This window comes from Wyeomyia smithii, chromosome 2 (genome assembly GCF_029784165.1).
Source record: "Wyeomyia smithii strain HCP4-BCI-WySm-NY-G18 chromosome 2, ASM2978416v1, whole genome shotgun sequence".
NCBI lineage: Eukaryota > Metazoa > Arthropoda > Insecta > Diptera > Culicidae > Wyeomyia > Wyeomyia smithii.
This window is the reverse complement of record NC_073695.1, coordinates 14,909,994-14,929,785: the sequence shown is the minus strand read 5'-3', so window position 1 is coordinate 14,929,785 and position 19,792 is coordinate 14,909,994. Positions and strand designations below refer to the sequence as shown.

General features: G+C 38.7%; 1 protein-coding gene across 3 annotated transcripts in view; it reads left to right on the top strand.

Annotated features, from left to right (window-relative positions):
* Positions 1-994: 994 nt before the first annotated feature.
* Positions 995-19,792, top strand: part of LOC129722411 (14-3-3 protein zeta) — a 31,482-nt gene continuing 12,684 nt past the window's right edge. The window contains exon 1 of one of the 3 annotated variants that reach the window (XM_055675824.1): positions 995-1,153. The gene's annotated coding sequence lies outside the window, so the exon portion shown is untranslated. Of the gene's footprint in view, positions 1,154-10,626; positions 11,012-19,792 lie in introns of those variants that run through there. The other 2 variants (XM_055675819.1, XM_055675820.1) reach the window with 2 other exon arrangements.

Genomic DNA, 19,792 nt, shown 5'->3' with positions numbered 1-19,792 from the left:
GTAGAGGAAGAACGAAAAATAAGCGAACTGGAAATATGATACAGATTTGGAAAAATATACCGCATCCCGACGGGTCCCGTCGGGATGCGGTATATTTTTCCAAATCTGTATCATATTTCCAGTTCGCTTATTTTTCGTTCTTCCTCTACTCACATACTGCCTGCTTAATGAACTTGCGTGTTAACGGGAAAAAGCCGTTGTTAAAAATAGAAATTCAGTTCGAAAAAACTGCAAAGTTGTTGCAGTTATCGGTCTTGCAGTTAAAAAGCGTTGCAGTTAAAAGACTTGCAGTTATCGAACGGCGACTGTATATAATAGTGTTGATATGTCACTATTTGTGGCAGGACACAAAATATTAATTCTGAATAGATATTAGTACATAAAAAAAAACATTACAAACATTCCTCCTATTAAAAAAAAAAACTATGTTTTTCATTGTAAACATCAATTTCACATTAAATATGATCGTCTCGAACAATAAAAAACGTTGTTTTTGCCATTTTTACCATGAAAAAGAGGGGTTGTTATGTATCTTAACAGCATTTTTTCAGGCATTTTTCCCATGCATTTAGAAGTCACTGACATTGTTTTTCATAATTAAACAAAAAACGTTGTTAAGCATGGTATTGACAAAAACCGTTTGTAATCTTACTGTAAAAATACCATGTTTTTCATGGTTACAATAAAAAACATTGTCCATTTACTGTTCTCACCGCAAAATACATCGTAATTTTATTTCGGGCGTTTATAAGCTTACAGTGAAAATATTATGTTTTTTATGGTTACAACAAAAAACATTGTCCGTTGATTTTTCTCACCGCAAAATACATCTTACTTCTATTTTCGGGAAGGCATCGGAAAATGTTAAGTGAGGACAACCGCGAGAGAGTGATTTTTTTCCCAGTGTAACTGACGAAGCCGATGAAATAAAACAAACGTCAACTTGGCAGGTAGCGTGTGCCAACCCTGAAGTCGGCGAACCCGAGCTGCCGAGCCGCAGGTGCTGTCGCGCGTGTATTCATCGACAAAGTAGCGCCTCAACCGATCGATTTTTGATATTGCGGCCGTGGAGTCTTTTCGAGAGCTGATTCTGTGGAAAAGTAGTGTGTGTGCCATTATTTTATACGCGAAAAATTGTCCCTTCGTGCAAAAAGTAAGTAAAACTTGTGAAATAGGTCCTGCGCCAGTGGGGAATCATTAAAATCGCCCGCTTCCGGTTGTAAAATTTGAACTGCGGTGCTATAAACCGCTGTGACGCATCGAGGAGTGTCCAGTCGCCATTTTGACTGCTCTTGGCAGCAGGAACCGCTGCCTGGTTTTTTCTCGGTGCTCCGCATAGAAAAAAAACCGGAGGCTCCTTGGAGCCGGGTCCTGCTCGGTTCCTGTCTCTCAGGTATTTAAAAGTTGGATTTATTACCGGAAACCCTTAAGTACAGGGGGTGGATCCGTGAGCCGGTGCAATCATTAATCGACGATTTGCTGTGAAAGAAGCACTGGAAAAGTTCACCTACATGTGAGTGCATGTGACGTGAAGCTGAATTGAATTTCTTTTTTTTTTGTTCGTCACTTAAAGAGTACGCATGTTTCTCTCCAATTTATGGCAGTCGAGCTACATGCTCACGTTAATTTTTTTTCTAGATTTTTCTACTTTTAAGCACGACGGGAAAGATGGAACCTTGCCCAAAGTGCAGTATTACGTAGATTCACAATTTCGGAACTACTACCGATCGGATATATTTATTCAAATTTAAATTACTTTTCCTACATCTATGAACTGCGGTATCTACTCGTGGTTGTCGCAGGTAAGATTCGTTCTGCTAGGAGTAGAGGATAAATTTTCAAGGCTGTGCATCCTCTACGAGTTCAGCAGTTGTCAAGCCGTGTGTATGCTGCTCTCACGGTGGCGCACCGCTCAGGCTACATTAGGACATTAGGGTAAAGGTGAGCACACCTTGATAGCCCGGTGTATGCACTCTAATCGATCCCGCCAGATAATAATCAAGGATGCGAGGGCGTGGTTGATTGTGAACCGATCACTAATTGGCAATTGTTCGCGCCAGTCCCATGAATTGCGGCCAGAACTAGGGCCAGTTTAGTCGCGTGCGCGTTCGCATGTAAATTAACAAACAACCCCTAATCGATTACTATCAAAGCTATACATTGCCTTGCTGATACCGGATGAGATTGATACATATGCGAGCATAGGTGTAGTAGCAGATTAGCTAATAAGCTGTACACATTATTCCACGGTCGCTTTGCCGCTGAAAATCAGTTCCACGCAGAGCCGACGAAATCGTTCGATGGCACCACTACACCGGTGAAAGGTTTTAATTGATGAAACCAATACCAGATCAAACTTCGTCCCGTTTGTCGCCGCAGTCCGTTGCTATCTCGTTTAAGTTGAGCTTATAGATTATAGAACCTCGTCGCTTTCTTCTGTAGGTGTGCATACTTTATTCCTACACATAAATTCGTCATTCATGCCGGATCAGCAGCACAAGAGAGACGGCAGAGTATCACGTAGGTAGAAGCATACTGCAAAAAACGTGATCCAGCATAAAATTTGCGTCAACTGAAACCGGGCATGGAACAGAAACTCAGCAGAACCCATTTAATCTTAGGGTATGCTATTATTTAGGCGACACCAATACCGATCGCTATTAAAACGTGCTCAGTGCGGATTTATTGGTTCGGCAAACTAGAACGAGGCGGACTGGGCAAACAGCAGCGCTAGTAGCACCGTGGTTTCAATGTCATTTTGATAACGGCCGTTATGCGGTATGTTGTGTGAGCGTGTGTGTGTGTGTGCGCCTGTGTTTGAGTTCCTAGTACGGCTTAAGATAAGCAGCAATCAGTTGGTTCGAGGTTGGCCAAGTTTACCTGGTCGAGTTTAGGAAAATGAGAGATGGGTGAAGTTTTTTTTTCTAATCTCGCTTGTTACCTATTTACGGCTGTCAACGTGCGCACAGATTCAGAATTGCTGAAACTTGCTAATATTGTTATGCAATATGTATATATTTGTATTTATGACGGGATTTTACGTTGACAGATAATTTACAGCAGGTTTTTTTAGGGATAATGCTAATCAAAATATGGCATTTACTAGTTCTAGAACATCACCTGAATTTAAACACTTTATAAACACTTGCTGAATATAAACTTGTTCATATACCTACAAAACAAGATTATCATACTTATGTAATCTGTCACCAGTAATCAAATTAATGTTAGCTGGTTATTACACTAATAGGTAAAAATAAAATAAACGAATTCTGGAAAGAGATAAGAAACCATTATTTTTTGCTATGGGTGCATAATAAAACAGCTGCGATTGACAGAATGTCTAGCGCATGGAAAAACCGTGGATCGGGGAGTAAGTTCAAAACTTCAGAGAATTAGATAAACCGAGACAAGACAGTTCTCTATAAATATGGATCACTCCGATACAAATGTGATTTTCACCAATTAAAACACCCTCTCAGCTTCTATTGAGCTCTAAACGGAAGCTAAACAGTGCTGAGCCCGAAAAATATTTTTTCCAAGGCATAGCTACACTCAAAATATTTTTCACGTTATAATTACGGCATAAACATTTTGATACGAAGTGCGCAGAATTAGGACGCCTCACGGTACTTGCAAAACAGTTCTGGGCCTTGCAAGCGGCCTTCGCCATAGCGGATAAAAACATGCGTGTAGGCATATTTTTAAGTTTTTTATTAATTTTATTTATCAATTCCTCAGTTTTCGAGACAAAATTGTTGGTGTAGATCTTACATTTCAAGTTTGTCCAGAAATTCTCCATGGCATACTAGCTGGCATCTTCGCTCTTATGGTGTTTCTTGAAGAACGATGCACCTTTTTGGGGAAGTAGGTGTGTGAAACGAACTGGGAATAAAATACGAAGTGCCCTGCCAGTCGTTGCCATCCAGGGTGAGATAGGTACTCGTTGTCCACCACCACTGCCACATCGTGATTCGTTGCAAAAAATTGTATCGACCAGCTTTTTCTTTTTATCCCGGTTAATTCACGCAGCGATGTAGCCACTTTTTCCTCGGTCTTCCTCTTCAGCATCCTTTAGAGCTTTTTTGTCCCTCAGGGCCGTCCGGAATCAGGCTTTCATTCGATGCTACTACTATCAGTACACTGAAGTCGCTTTTTACGTGGGGGATACGTGCCGCGTAAAAGGAATCCACATAAAAAACCGCGTAAATTCCGAATATGTGTAAAAAAAACGCGTAAATTCCACAATCCACGTGAGAAAAAGTAAAAAGCGACCTTAGTGTGCAACATTGTGCCAAATTGTCGATGCCGGAAAGGGCGTATCTGGCGTCCATAAAGTATCGCACACTTCTGAACGGAGTAGCTTCACTGTTTTCGTCATCACGGTTAGAGCTCTACTGATAGAGCTGTAATTTTTCTTCTGTTGACTAATGGGTTACTATGATTGATGCTGCATGGGTAGTTTCGTTAGTACGTGTGAAGGAAAACCCATGAAAAAACGGCAAATTTTTGTTTTTTTTTCAAACGTTACGTGCAATTGGCAAATAATCCACAGGACGAAGACGTTGTATACCAACCGAACTTAAAGGGAAATTTGAATCTAGAGCTCGATAGCAATATTCTAGAACAAAAACTTTCTTCTAAAAAGTTGTATAAGATGAAGCGCCTATTAAAAAAAAAATATCAAAAATTAGTGTGACCAAAATTTTCGATGAAATCAGAAGTGTAACCTTTTTTGTTTTTGTAGATAGAAAAAAAGTTGTTTTACATTGTCTTATCCCTACTAATTTTAGACAACTTTGTGAAAAAAGTATCTTTCTTTGAAAATTTCCGATTTATATTAAAAAAAACCTTTTTGCTCTAATTTTAATTTCTATTTCAAGCAGTAAATGTGGAGCTGACGATTGAAAAATGTACTAACTGGGGAAATAGTTAATTAGAAATTTACGAAAAATATTTAGCATTATAGTCATTAAAATTAATAAAGTCTAATTTTAATATTTCAACTTTTACATCACAACTGTCTTTATAAAACTTTCAAGGCTTTTTAATTCTACTCAAAGTTATTGGTGTTTTTCATTGAATAATATGCCTTTTTTTCGTTCGTTTTAGGACAAAGATAAAAAAATCTCTAAGTCTCAGTGTGCAGGACACATTTGACTCTATGCATTGAGCAATTTTTAGACATGTATTATTTATTATATCTGAGTAAATTTTATTTGGAAACGACAACGATTATAATAATTTCATACTTTTTGCATTTAAAATAACACAGATTTGGTTCCTCGGTAGTTTTTATGATAAACAGAAATAATGTAATAAAACAGAAATATTGAATAGATCTTAGTAAATGGACAAAAAATTCACAAGCACTCGCCGGCTCTTACTCTTTTATAAATTAGTATTTTCAGAAACTTAGTCATTTGATATTATGTCGGTCACGATTATTAGGTGAATGTCGAAAATAAAAAAAACTTATAACCGCTACAAATATGTTCAATTCTTGTTGAGTAATTTATGGTTTTAATGGTAATCATATTCATGAGATAAACCACCATCAGTAGCAGCATTGCAGTTTTGATTGCACGCGACTCGAAGTCGTGCCCGCTGCAATGATAGACAAAGAGAAACAAGCGGCGTTCTGCTCCACATATACGCTACGGTACTGTTGCTTTGCATGTTTTCTTCCAAGACATCAGTTTCTACTACGCTCTAACAGCAGGTTTAGAAATTGTTCAAGAAAAAGGGTTGTTTCGAACTTTTCGAAAAGCCTTTTCCTTCGAGACATCAAATTAATCTAGGTTCATGAAACCAAACAAAAATTGACCTGTTGGAACGGAAAGACTCAATTTTCTTTTGGATATTGAAACAGAGAATATCACAGGGAATGGTTGGTGTCTATTCATGTCGTCTGTGCTAGTAATGCTCGCATGTGATTGGTTCATTGTACGCGTAAATTTGTCCTCGACATTTTTTTACCGATATTTACCGCTTTGCAATGGAAAAATATTGATAACTAGCGTATTATAAAATTGTTCAACATTTCATCCATCCGACAACATACAGTAAAGTTCTTTTTTACACGATTCTACGTACCGTGCAAAAAAAATCGTGTAAAAAAAACCGCGTTATTTGGAAAAACGTCGTAAAAAAACTTGTAAAACAAAAACCGTGTAAAAATGAAACTTAGTAAAAAACAGCCTATTATCGTTTGTTACCGTTACTGCTACTTACTGTAACAATTTTACGCGAAGACGAAAAATCGTGCAAAAAAAAACGTGTAAAAAATCGCGTTATTTGGAAAAACGACGTAAAAAAAATCGTGTTATTTGGAAAATCGTCGTAAAAAAGAATCGTGTAAAATGAAACCGTGTAAAAAAAGACTTTACTGTATTGGTTACTGTTATCCATCATGAGGTTATGCTGTTGTTATTATTTGAAATCTGACGCAACCTTCCTTTACCTTCTGCCAACACAATTAAGTAGGTTAAGTCGAAAAGAGCTATTACGCAGTACACGAATCTCCTCTGCATAAACTCAATATGCATTCACATCTATTTCCGCTCTACTATTAATTATTGTTAAAATCACGTGGAATCGCTCCAACAGGTCTTATTTAGACCCGTGATTTCCGCAACAGCTACAATGTTCAATGTACAATTTACAGCTCTCAGTTCGAAAAATCTACGAGCAACGTTGCCAGGATTCGAATTTCTTTCTCCTGGGCGTGGTTCGTTTATGTGTAGTCACAACTGCTCCTTCAAAGCGGTGTAGACGGTTTCTTCGTGCTCTTTAAGTTTAAAATCTTTGTTGGTCACTTTCTAGCACTCACAACACACATTTTGTGACATTTTTCTTGTGAAAACTGTATAACATTTTCTATGTTTCGTTCAACAATACAAGTTTTTCTTTAACCTCCTTAGTGGGGTGACTTGAAAACTGAACTGACGTAAAAATGCGGGGTTAGCGCTACAATTTCGGGACTAACGCTACGATCCTACTGACACTAACAGTCTCTCCCGAGCCGGAACTCGAACCTACGACGACTGGCTTTTTAGGCCAGCATCACACCCCGAGATCAACTGGGAGGGAATTCTTCCATTCGATATATATTATTTTGAAAAGTTCATGTCTTTCGAACAGGGGCGACTCGTCCATAGGTGCAACCTGTGCAATGCACATGGGGACGTCAGGCAAAAAATGAATCTAAAATCCAAATTCATGCTCTCATTTTCTCATTTTTTAGTTTTATTTTTAAATAGTAACAAAGGAAATTACTTGCTTTTATTCGCGGATAAAATTGTAAGTACTTCCCCAAACTTTGATTTTCAGAATTTCTAGTTGAACAGGTAGATTCAACAGCCATGAGTCACCAGTTGCTTAGAGTCAAATGTGCCCTTCAAACCAAGACCACGAGATATTTTTCATGTTCGCCCCAAAACGAACGACAATCAAATCAAAAAGGCATATTTTTTGACGAAAAAAGCCAATAACTTTGAATAGATTTAAGATATTTACAATGTCAGCCTTGCAAATTGTCTGTCTTAAAGAGCCCTAAAAGTGGTTTAGAGACAGTTTTGATGTGAAAATTGAAATAAAAAATTAGAGCAAAAAAGGTGTTTTTTTAATGTAAATCGGTTATTTCCAAAGATTAAGAATTTTTTACGAAGTTGCCCAAAACTTTTGGGGCTAAAACAATGCAGAGCAATTTTTTTCTATCTACAAAGATGTTAGATTTCATAGAAAACATCATTCTAAGTCACTCTAATTTTTTATTTTTTGAATAAGCGTTTCGTCATATACAACAACTTTGTAGAAAAAAGTACTTCTTTAGGATATTGCTATCGAGCTCTAGATTCAAATTTCCCCCTTAATTCAGTTTCTGGATCATTGTGCATTCATTGGTCGATGCGAAAGATTTGCTCTTTTTTTATCTTTTTGATGTCTGTGTTGGGGGTACAAAGAAAGCAAACGAAATTTGCTATGAAGGTTACGCAATCGTCTGTCTACGAGCCAGCAGGAAGAAGCGAACTGACAATATTTCCACACAATTATGCCGTCTGTCGATGTTAAATTTACTTTCTTGTCGTGAGAGCATCTCCAGTCAACTCTTCATTCCAAGTAACAGCGATACAACCATACGCGTACAGCCATACGCATCAGCTTGCAGATGACAACTAAAAATCAACGCAGTTTTTTGACTAGATTTGGTTTTTTTGATAATTTCATAGCAGGAAGAAGTTTGGGAGGTCTCGAATGTGGGAATAGAATGACATTCACGCATTGATGCCGCATTTATCACAGTTTTCTAGTTGGTGTAATAATCATTCAGAGCATCCAGGCCTTCCTGCAGCTTGCATGCAGCGCGGATGGCACCACCTTTGCAAACTTTTGCGATATCATCCGCGATTGGGATCCTCAGGAAGAAGTGGGATGTATAACGTGTAGATGTTGTACTGGAGTGGACCCAAGATGCTACCTTAGGGGACTTTTGCGTCGATGCTGAGTTTCTCTGTGTAAGCAAGGAACCCGGAAAACTCTCCGAGAGATAGTTTCTGATCATTATTGTTGAATACATCGGAAAACTGGATAATATTCGTAACTCGATTGAGTTGATGGATGGTAGACTAATCCTTGTGGAATTCGAACTGTTCCTCAGGGAGGACACCTCTCGAATGCGTAGAATCATTTCGTCTTATTTTTTATGGTCTGTGTTAGGGAAATGATCTCATCGTTTTTCACAAAGCAATAAGAAAAAAGTGGCATTGTTGTAATTGTATTATGGAAATATTGTATACTTTAGCAATCTAATTACACATTAATTTTCGAACTCGGACAGTTTTATGAACGTTGCTAGCATTTGAAAACATCCAATTCGCCAACCACAAACGTTACAGGCTCGTTTCAGTTTTCATAGAATGTATAAAGACGTAGCAAGAAAATTTTATTTAGAAAATTTAAGCCTTTCCAGCTTTTTTTTCCTCTAAGTTCAAACAACTATCATTGATCGAAGTTTCACATTTGGAGTCGGATTGGAAATAAAATTAAGACAAGGATTGAGATTGAGGTGCGATCCGAAATTACCATTCAGAAAAGGATAAAGATGAGGATAGCCGTTATGATACCGTTTTCTATCGAATCACAATTTGAAATAGGATTCAAGTTATAAGTACAAATGTGAAGTTGAGACTCGAAGGCTAGGTGTGACGATGGAGTTTTGTCATTGGGGGTACGATTGGGATTAAAATGACATTTTTATTACGATTCTTATAATGATTTAAATTGAGATTTAATTTCGGTTCAATGTTATTAAAATTGAGTTTGAAATTGACGTTCAGATTTGGATCATGGATTGGAAACAAATGTTAAAATTTATTGAACATTTTGATAATTTTCCATAATTCCTCATTTGCTTCTAGTAAATGTTTTTATTAAATCTCCAGCTAAGATTTCATTCGACTTATGAAACGATGTTTCAAAACAGTGAAAACAATCAATCAAAACTTTGATTCATTTCCAAAAACAGCTAAAACTTTTCCCGCAATAAATTATAACGCCTCACTTGACACCTCCATGCTGCTGACTGACTGCTGGATACAATCTGCGAAATCGCATTTCGCGAAAAGGTACTTTTTTGGCTGTCGCGCTCCGGGACACAAGAAGCATTACAAAACTAAAAATATGACCACGCGACCTTGAATGATGCATACCTCTGTCACCCGCCACAAATATCGTCAATTTTTCGCGGATGACGTAAACTTTTGGCGCTGGGGTTTTATGCTGTTTTTGTTTTGCGAGTCTCCTCAAGACTCACATCGCGAATATTTTCTGGAGAATAAAATGCTAACTTTTTGCAGGATCGATTTTCGGCAAATGTTGAAGAAGGGTTTTTGAGAGTACAAACTTTGAGATGCAGGCTTTATTACCTGCTTGATTTATGTGATATGTTGGTAAACAAATGTACATAAGTAATGAGTATTTTGGTTTTTGCCAAAAATATATTCCATTTTTATTGCCAAATGGCATGAAGTGAATTCTGCACCCACATTTCGTGCGACCTCCGTCGGTACTTTTCCACCTACTTCCAATATGCAATTTCGATAACCTAGCCAGAAACTACACGGTAAAGCAATCCATCTTACCAATCGGAAATCTATTCCTCTCCACTGTCGGTTCTGTTATTAGCAGCACCAGGGCATGCGTCGTTGACGATTGCCGAAACCATCCGTTTTTTCCCACTCGTGTGGGTTCGAATTTCGCTAATTTACACCATTGCCATAATCAACTGCCGATAATTTAATTCTGCGACGTGATATCGGTGTAAGTTGGATCGTTTGAAGTAACGTCATGTTTTTACTCGCATCCCTGAGCGATTAGCATTCCACCGAAGAAACGGACTCGCTTGGCTGCTGACAATCCAAACGGCGGTACACAGCAGCGGGTCAGAAACAACGGTACACGGTGGGTCGCGAGGTAGGTAGGAAGACTGCCGCCTTCCTGCCTACCGCTGGCTTGTGTAAAACAGGTCTGGTCCATCCCATGCGCCTGCGCACGTGCTCTTCTGTATGCTGCAAACTTGGCTGCCGTCAACGTCGACGTCGTCGCGTTTGACCGTCTGTGTGCTTTCTCTTTCTGCCACTGTCGGTGTGTCGGTGAGGTTCCCGAGAGTCATACAGCTACAGGAATTCTAAATTTTACTCAGTTGGTTCGAAATTTTTTATTGGAAATGTTCACATTTTTGTAGTTATAGATAGAAATGTTTAAGTCATTTGTCTTTAAATAAGCGAAGAAGAGAGAAACTTGCACGCGAAATTCGAGAAAGGAAAATTTGCTTTGCGAAAGGAGGAAAACAAGTCATGCGAAAGTAATTATCGGCCAGAGGTAGAATTGAAAGAACAAATTGTTCTATCGGGGAGTAGGCCGAAGCGAATAAAAAACTCGGAATACCAGTGATAATAAAAAGCTGTGAACAGTTAAACTTTATTAGCTAACTAACAAATTTGAGACGAAGGTAATTACCGAAATTTATGATCTGATTTAAAGAGACTTGTTTCTTGTTAAATTTATGAAGAAGAGAACGGATCCTTGCAGCTAACAGTTTTTTTTTATTGTCGTTCACTAAACATTGTGTTTTTTATCCATACATTAGTTTTTTATCTTTCCGTGAAAAAAAAATCTTCAATCGACTGCCTTTTCCAATATACTTTTCCTACCTTCGATGAAAATTTATATTTCAGCTCATTTTTCGATATCTATATATATTTTTCTTTATTTTTTCTCTCATTTCTCGATTCTGCGTGTTAAGTCAATGCTTTTCATGCTACCACCATACGGTTCTGCTCTCTAAGCGCTGCTCCTGGTAGTCGTTGCAGCGTGCTGTTGGCAGACGTATGGTCGAAAGTTCCCCTGTCTCCATTCCATTTGTCTCTCACGCTGTCTCTCCACTGGCTGCCCCGTCCGTCCTCATCGGCCATTCGCTTTACGGGCCACCGATCTCAAATTGGAATTTTATGACGGCGGAAAATATTTGACCATCATCATCCAATCACCGGACGATGGCGGCAATGAAGTTGTACATGCCAGCTAGAACGAGTTTGACGCGATTTGGGCACAATATCCTAGATGTACGCAAAACAGCATCGATTAAAAATCTAGAATTCACTTGGTAACACTGGACTACTGCGGCAGTGTTAGAATCAATAACGTTTAACCGACTTTTGATTACCGATCGTTTCGGTTTATGTCAGTTTTTAAACGGAGCACGTTAACAAGTACGTTTCCGGATGAAAGACGGTTAACGAAATCAACGGCGTCAAGCACATGACTGCGATGACGTGAGTGGATTTTGCTGTTGATACAAGTTGAGTTTTATGTACTGACCGGTTGTGATGTTCTATCGGGGATTTTTGTCAGATGTGTTTAAAACACATTTTACTGCTGGTAGAGATGTACAACATAACTCCACACGTCGTTAGTTGGATTCATGTTTTTCCATATGAATTCATTCTTAAATTTCATTCTTACCTGATGTGGTTTAACGCAATTTAATTTCAATTATCTAAATGTTGTGCTTACAAAAAAAGTAGGAGGGTGGTATTCAAGACACGACCGCATGACGTTGACTACCGTATTCTTATAAAAAAAAAATATTCCTTTGAAGCAAATAGTAGAGGGAATTGCAACGCTTATTTTACAAAACTTCTGTAACAAAATTTCGAGGCACCAAAAGGTACCAGTTGCCGATTATTCTCGTTTACTGGTAAGTCCGTCCACAATTCCAGCCATTTTAGTATTTTGCAGTAGCCATTTATTACTAACAGCCACCAGCATAACGGGTGAAACCGGCACGAGATGACCGGTACTATTTTGTTTTTCCTCCTTTTAGCTGCTAACACCGAGCGTCCGTATGTATCCGGTACGGTTTAATAATGAAACTGATGGGGTGAAATGTTCGAACGATACGTTTTATACCAAGGCTTCGCCAGATAATTAGAAAGAAGGAGGAGCTACATAGATGATGGAATGGTAGAGACAAATGTTTCTTTAAAGCTGCGCCGGCTGCTGTCGTAATATTAACACCAACACAAACATGCATTTTTGCAAGGTTTTTTCCGCTAGCAGCAGCATTTGGTAAAACAGAAAATTCAATTAGTCGCTTCTGTACCAAAATTTCGAGGCACCAAAAGGTGCCAGTTGCCGATTATATTGTTGTTTTTTGGTTAGTCCGTCCAGAATTCCAGCCATTTAAGTGTTTTGCAGTAGCCATTTACTACTAAAAGCCACCAGCATAACGGGTGAAACCGGCACGAGATGACCGGTACTATTTTGTCTTTCCTCCTTTCAGCTGCTCACACCTAGCGCTGTCGTGAAATTAACATCAACACAAACATGCATTTTTGCAAGGTTTTTTTCCGCTAGCAGCAGCAATTGTAAAACATAAAATTCAACTAACCGCTTCTATTATAAAACTGCGAGGCACCAAAAGGTGCCAGTTGCCGATTTCTTGTTTACTGGTTTCCGTCCAGAATTCCAGCCATTTTAGTATTTTGCAGTAGCCACCAGCATCACGGGTGAAACCGGCACGAGATGACCGGTACTATTTTATTTTTCCTCCTTTTAGCTGCTAACACCGAGCGTCCGTATGTATCCGGTACGGTTTAATAATGAAACTGATGGGGTGAAATGTTCGAACGATACGTTTTATACCAAGGCTTCGTCAGATAATTAGAAAGAAGGAGGGGCTACATAGATGATGGAATGGTAGAGACAAATGTTTCTTGAAAGCTGCGCCGGCCGCTGTCGTAATATTAACACCAACACAAACATGCATTTTTGCAAGGTTTTTTCCGCTAGCAGCAGCATTTGGTAAAACAGAAATTCAATTAGCCGCTTCTGTACCAAAATTTCGAGGCACCAAAAGGTGCCAGTTGCCGATTATAGTTTCCTGGTTAGTCCGTCGAGAATTCCAGCCATTTAAGTGTTTTGCAAGAGCCATTTACTACTAAAGCCACCAGCATAACGGGTGAAACCGGCACGAGATGACCGGTACTATTTTGTATTGCCTCCTTTCAGTTGCTATCACCTAGCGTCCGCATGTCACTGGTGCGGTTTTGGAATCAGAATGATGGGGCGCCGGCCGCTGTCGTAAAATTAACACCAACAAAAAGATGCATATTTGCAATGTTTTTCCCGCTAGCAGCAGCATAAACATCGGAAACAGAAAGTGACAACAACAATAGCAACAAAGTCAGACCGATTGTATCCGTTAGTGTCGACTGTGCTTGGGAAGAGAGGTAGTGATTGGCTGCGCGGTATGATTTAGACAATCGATATTAATTACCAATTTTTCAATAGTGTATCTCAAACAATAGTTTGTTTTTGTTACAAAAATTTAACCGTAAAACAATTTCTGATCGATTGATGCCAAAACCTCGAAAACCTGATTATAGATGACTGCAAAATAAGCGCTCAAAACCTGACCACTTTTCTCTGGTTTTCCCTGGTTGAATTACTCGATTTTCAAATTCAGTGGCCTAACTTCGATATAGACGTTAGTCAACGTCAAAAATTATGCATAGTAAAGTCCCGGAGAATGTGTCAGTTTTATCTATTTTATGGCTAGCAAAAGGACGTTGCTCCCAGTCGAAACATGGCGGTTACAGTGAGACGCGAAATATAAGGGCCAAACCGTTAATGGGCTTTGGCAAGTCTTCAAATAAATTACTGGAGACATATTTTTCGCACAGTTTTCAGTTCATGCTGACGTAATGCATACATTCCACAGCATTTTTTTTATCCACACGATGAACTTTGAAAAACATTTATGCGTCCACCTTTCTACATAAACCTTTTTTTGCTATTCCGGGGTGTAATGTGTGAAAATGAAACTGAAATACTATGATAATTTTGCATTTTTAGCGCTCTTTCTTGATAAAACTTTTCCCATAAGTGGTTTGTATCGACGAAAAATCAAATTTTATTGTGAAATACATCTGATTTCTGAATTAAAGCCTCGAATGTTTTAAACGAACAGTTTACAAATTTTGGAAACGCATATAGCGTAATATTTTAATGCATAAAACGTGAAAATGCTTCCTTATTTAAAAAAAATGATAGAAAATTCATTCGAACAGGATATCAACAATATTTCTATCAGTTAAGAGATTCCACTCTTGTGGTTGAGTGTTTTTCTAACATATAAATAATCATTAGAAGACCACAAAAAAAACAATATCGCACGCAAGCCTGGGGGGCTTATGCGGTCTCGATCAACTAGATTAGTTGAGAGAATTCGTTATCGATATTGTTTTTTGGCACATTTTGCATGTGTAGGATAAGTTCAACGATACTCCGTGCCCCAGTGCTGAGTCGAGAAAATTTCCAGCTCGAAAAGATCCTCGACCTGATCGGGAATCGAACCCGTTGTCACAACCGTGTGGGAGAGCTAGCCGACCGACATCGCTAACCACAGAACCACGGGGACCACATTTTAAGAAGACCATATACCAATCAAAACAACGCGTGAGTCGCGTTATGCGCATTGGAGCAGTCCCTATAGAAATGTATGGACGAAACCTTCAAACACAGATTTTTAACGTTATTGTTTTCTATACTGGGGTAGGGTAGAGTGGGGCTAGTTGGTCACAGGGTAAGTTGGTCAATGAGGATATCTTCAAATCTAGGCATCAAAAATCATGTTTTATATAGGAAATATGTACCAGATAACCAAACAAACTAAAAGACAAAATGAAGTGCAGTTTTAATAAAAATGCATAATAAACAGAGGTTGGTGCCAAACCGGCTATCAATTCTACTCGGTTTTCAAGTTTGAAACTTCTTGGTTCAACACCAGCGGCATCGGGTCCACCTGTGCAACATGTACACTAATATCCGGGCATATGCAATTATCGAAACATGATAACCTATAAAAACACGTAAGCGTACTAGCCAGGCTTTTTCCGTTCTCTTGATTTTTGCTCAAATTTCCTTCTCTACCTGCCAAACTCCTTGGAGAACTAGACTTTCTCTCACACAGAGTGAGTAATTATCCACATTTAGGCGTAGAGTATTTTAGTCGCATAATCATCGCGTGTGAGGGGTAAACATTTGCTTGCTCTCTCAGTTAAAGAAGGAGTAGTTTTCGTTAGCTTCTCCTTTACTAGAAGAGAAGTTGGCCAAATATCAAAACATTTAGGTTCACATTGAAACCGTTTTCGAATTTATTATATTATAGGAAGATTCACAACTCACCATGGGTGCGTATTCTGCAGAAAGCTCGATTTCATACTGTTTTTGCCGCACCCCAGAGCGATGAGAACGGTAACGCAATGCTCAGTTGATCGCCGATCAATTTGTTTCACTTTTCTTGCGTGCGCGGATGAGCAATTTACAAGAGTGTCACTGGGTTTTTGCTCTGTCAAATTAGGAGCGTTTTTTCGTCAGAGAAACTATTACTCTGCGCTCGCTCTACAGCAGATAGTGTGATGCACATTGAATGTAAGCTCACAGTTGTTAAGAGAGAAAGAAAACTGTTTTCTTTTTAAGTTGAAGAAGACTGTTGGTTTGATTTTTTTATTTCATTTAAGGAAAGAGAACTTGAATGAATATTTGGTGCACATGTGACGAAATCAGCCACTCGAGGCCTCTGTTCAACACATAATGAATATCCTTTTTTTTAGTTTTATGTTGTATAAAGCAGACTTTCGCCAAAATTTCATTTTTATAAACCAACAAATGTTCGGTTGGATTTCAACCAGTGGTGTCTCGGGGGTTTGGATATTGACTGTGTATTCGAAGTTGTTTCATACAAACACCTTCCCCCCTCACCAGTGGCCACGTGCGAAACAAAAAAACATGTTTGCATTCTATCATTGATTATATCATATAATGAATCAAGTTTATTTATTAAAAAAATCGTCTTCGAACACCTGATTTCTTCTTAGAAATTCTTATGTAAGCCTTCAACGCTTTAGGCTAGTTACATATTAAGCGCGAATAGCGTCAATTTTTCACTTCTTCGTTTTGTCGTGGTGAAATGTACAGTGCTACTTACGGCCCTACATTCACCTACGGTCGGGCGAAACACTTCGCATCGCTATTCGCGTCACTATGTCATCGGCCTTTGAGTGCGGTATCCGTGCCATGGCTGCTACCATCCATTGGAGTACCTTTTATGCTTTTGCTAAGTTTCCAACCTTCCACTTGTCATATGAAGCTGCATTCAATGCTTTGAATGAAGTAACAAGAGACTTGTTACCAGTCCCAGTGTTTACTCTCAATCTCATCAAGTCCACTGACGGGAGTGCACGAAATTAACACTCACTTATTGGTCTTGCAAACCAAATCCGCTGATCTCACGCGGACACGCTCTGTGTTTAAATACATAATATTGTGATTTCAGAGAGAAATTAGAATTTTGCGCTCTAACTGACAACCGCAACTGACAACCGAAAATGACAATCTCAGACAGCACCGATGAAAATGCGACTCAAGAACTTGTTTGTCAAAGCGTATGCACTCTAAATTTACTTCAATTGAAATTGAATAGCATTGACTTATAGCGAATTTCTTTATTCCACTGTGTGCGGGCAAAACTGTCGAGGAATAATAAAACGTCATCGCCATTTAAGACGCAAGTAAGAAAGAGATGTCAGATAACTGTTTACGAATATAGCACGTGCGGAAGTGGGTTGAAGCTGACAAATTTTACAGTGCGCTTCGGGCAGCACGGCAGGACAAAACTGGGTCAAAATCGAGCGAATAAAGAAGGGTTTTGACAGCAGTTAGAGCGCTTCCGGGTCAAAACGAGGTGAGCTGGTGGAATAAAAAAATTCGGTATTAGTGCCGCCTTGATTTCTTGCCCTTGACTATGCAGCAGAGCCGCATTATGGTTTGCAATCAGAATGTTCTACGAAAAAAAAACTAGTTATAATCCATTATTTGATGTTGCTTAAACAGTATGCAATATAACATAGTTTTCACAAAAAATGACCTTCCGTGCTTCGACGAATTGAAGATTCGGACTTCGTTAGTATTGTTATAGTTCGGCCTTTTGGAGCTGTTTGCAAAATACTGTTTCGATATTTAATGGTCCCCATGGCGTTGCCTCCGCTCTAATTTCGAGGTCAACCAACTTGTCACGTAACTTTGGCGTTTGGCCCATGACCAAACAAATTAGTCTTATGAATACCACATTATTTTTTCACTGTTCACGGAACTAAAATCACTAAAATTACCAGTTAACATCATCTCCTTTTATGTTTAACATTTACTTCTAGCGAAAATCCGAAGCTTCTGAGCCCTACCGCTAAACGAAATTCGAAGGCCTAATTTCCCCATAACTTCTATTGGCTCCAGCATGAGAATTCCTAAGCTCCAGAAAGTCTTGTTTTGGAAATTTGTCTCCTTGGATAACATAAATGTTTTCCAGTACCGCAAAAGCGTACAGCGCATTGTTTCTATGTCTGTTTCTTGACTCTTCAAAAATAAGCCTTATTACTATCATAACATGTAGCGTTATTACTATCATAACATGTTAGACATAATTGTCCCACGACTCTTATTTTATATATCATGGCATTGTTGTGATAAATACATCAAAACGACAAAAGCATGCGAACTTTAACAAACCAGTAAAAATAGGCGAAATGGTGGCCATCGCTGATGGCAATAAATCGTGCATGCCTTTGATGATGAATATGATATTCTTTTCTCGATCAAGTCAAACGAAAACCTAAAGCACTCTTTGTCTCAATATTTGACCTTCTGACATAATGGTCAAATTTATTTGACATCATGGTTGTGGCTTGCCCGTGTTTGCCCCATGTTAAAATTGGAGAGTGACAAACAATTATATTTGACCAAATTTTTATCAGTCAAAAAATGACAAATATTTGACGCTCGGTCAAAGAGTGTAATACAGGCTTAAGAAACAAATAAGAAGACTCTAATTAACTAATGAGGTGTAGAGAATAAAACTTATTCGGATATTTTTGTATTTCAATTACGAACATTTTACTATCCCCAGTTGAACGTGTATCGATTGCTATTCCTAACAGCACTTTTTTACCAGTGTTTGAGATGTCTGACAGTTGCGGGTGTTGCTTCTTCTTTTTCTTGAAAATACCCTGCATTCTAATTTTTTTGTGAAAGGACAATATGATGAACATTCCAAAATGCACTGTGCTGAGAGGGTTTTGGTCTGGTTATGCCTTCATGCTACTATATCGTGAGAATGTGACAGTTGGTTTAGCTTTCCGCTTTGTATAGATCGATAACGGCACCGGCCCTTAGAGGGGTCCTTATAGGGTTTGGGTAAGAATATGTTGTAGGGAAGGAAGTCTAACAGTCGTTGCTGTTGAAGACCGAATTTACCTGTACAACTCAACGACTGCGACGGAAAGGAAAGTTGTGTGTCATGTGACTGAATCGAACAATGTTGCGCACGAAGTTAACTCATCACGAAGACGAACGATGAGTATCTTTCTTGTTAAACATCGCGAATCTAGATGAGCGGCGCGCGTGAAGACCATTCGTCACCAGGAGAATCTAAGTGTTCAAATGTTTGTCTATTACCAAAAACACAATATACCTCGAGAGAGTAAACGCACTCCGGCGAACGCGGTTGTTTGAAAAGTGTTATCATTTTGTGCATTGGGAATAGTGTTATACTAGTTGAACATCAATACTGTTTGAGAGATTTTTTTTAGCTTTTGATTTTTGTTTGATATTTTCTTTAATTGGCATGAAACCCTCACTCATAACAGATTAGGACGAGACGCCACTAGTAATTACAGTTTAATCACATTATAAATTACAATAATAAATGTATAGTTGAATAGATTGGGCAGTTTTGTCACATGCTAGTTTTCATTATTATTTCATCGCTTAGCACATACGACATGAGTAGACAACAACCGTTCACTGTGATATTTTTTATATCAGTACCAAAACATTGATAGTCTCCTCGTCCCAACAGCTTAATTCATGTTTGCTACTATAAGTCTAAACTAATTTGAGCTTGAACGACCGCCTATTTCGTAGTTGCTCCTCCGTGATGGGTCTGAGTAGGTTAAGTTGCACAAAAAATCACAAATAGATGGCTATTTGGGATTAATTTACTATCTCCAATGTACAACAGTTCAGTAGCTTTCGCTTTGTATAGATCGATAACGACGCCGGTTACGTCCTTACGGTCGGTTAGGGAAGGAAGAAACGAAGTGTTACAATCGTTCTTGCCAGATACCGAGTTCACCTCTAAATCTGTAACGACTGTTACGGACCCTGTCACCAT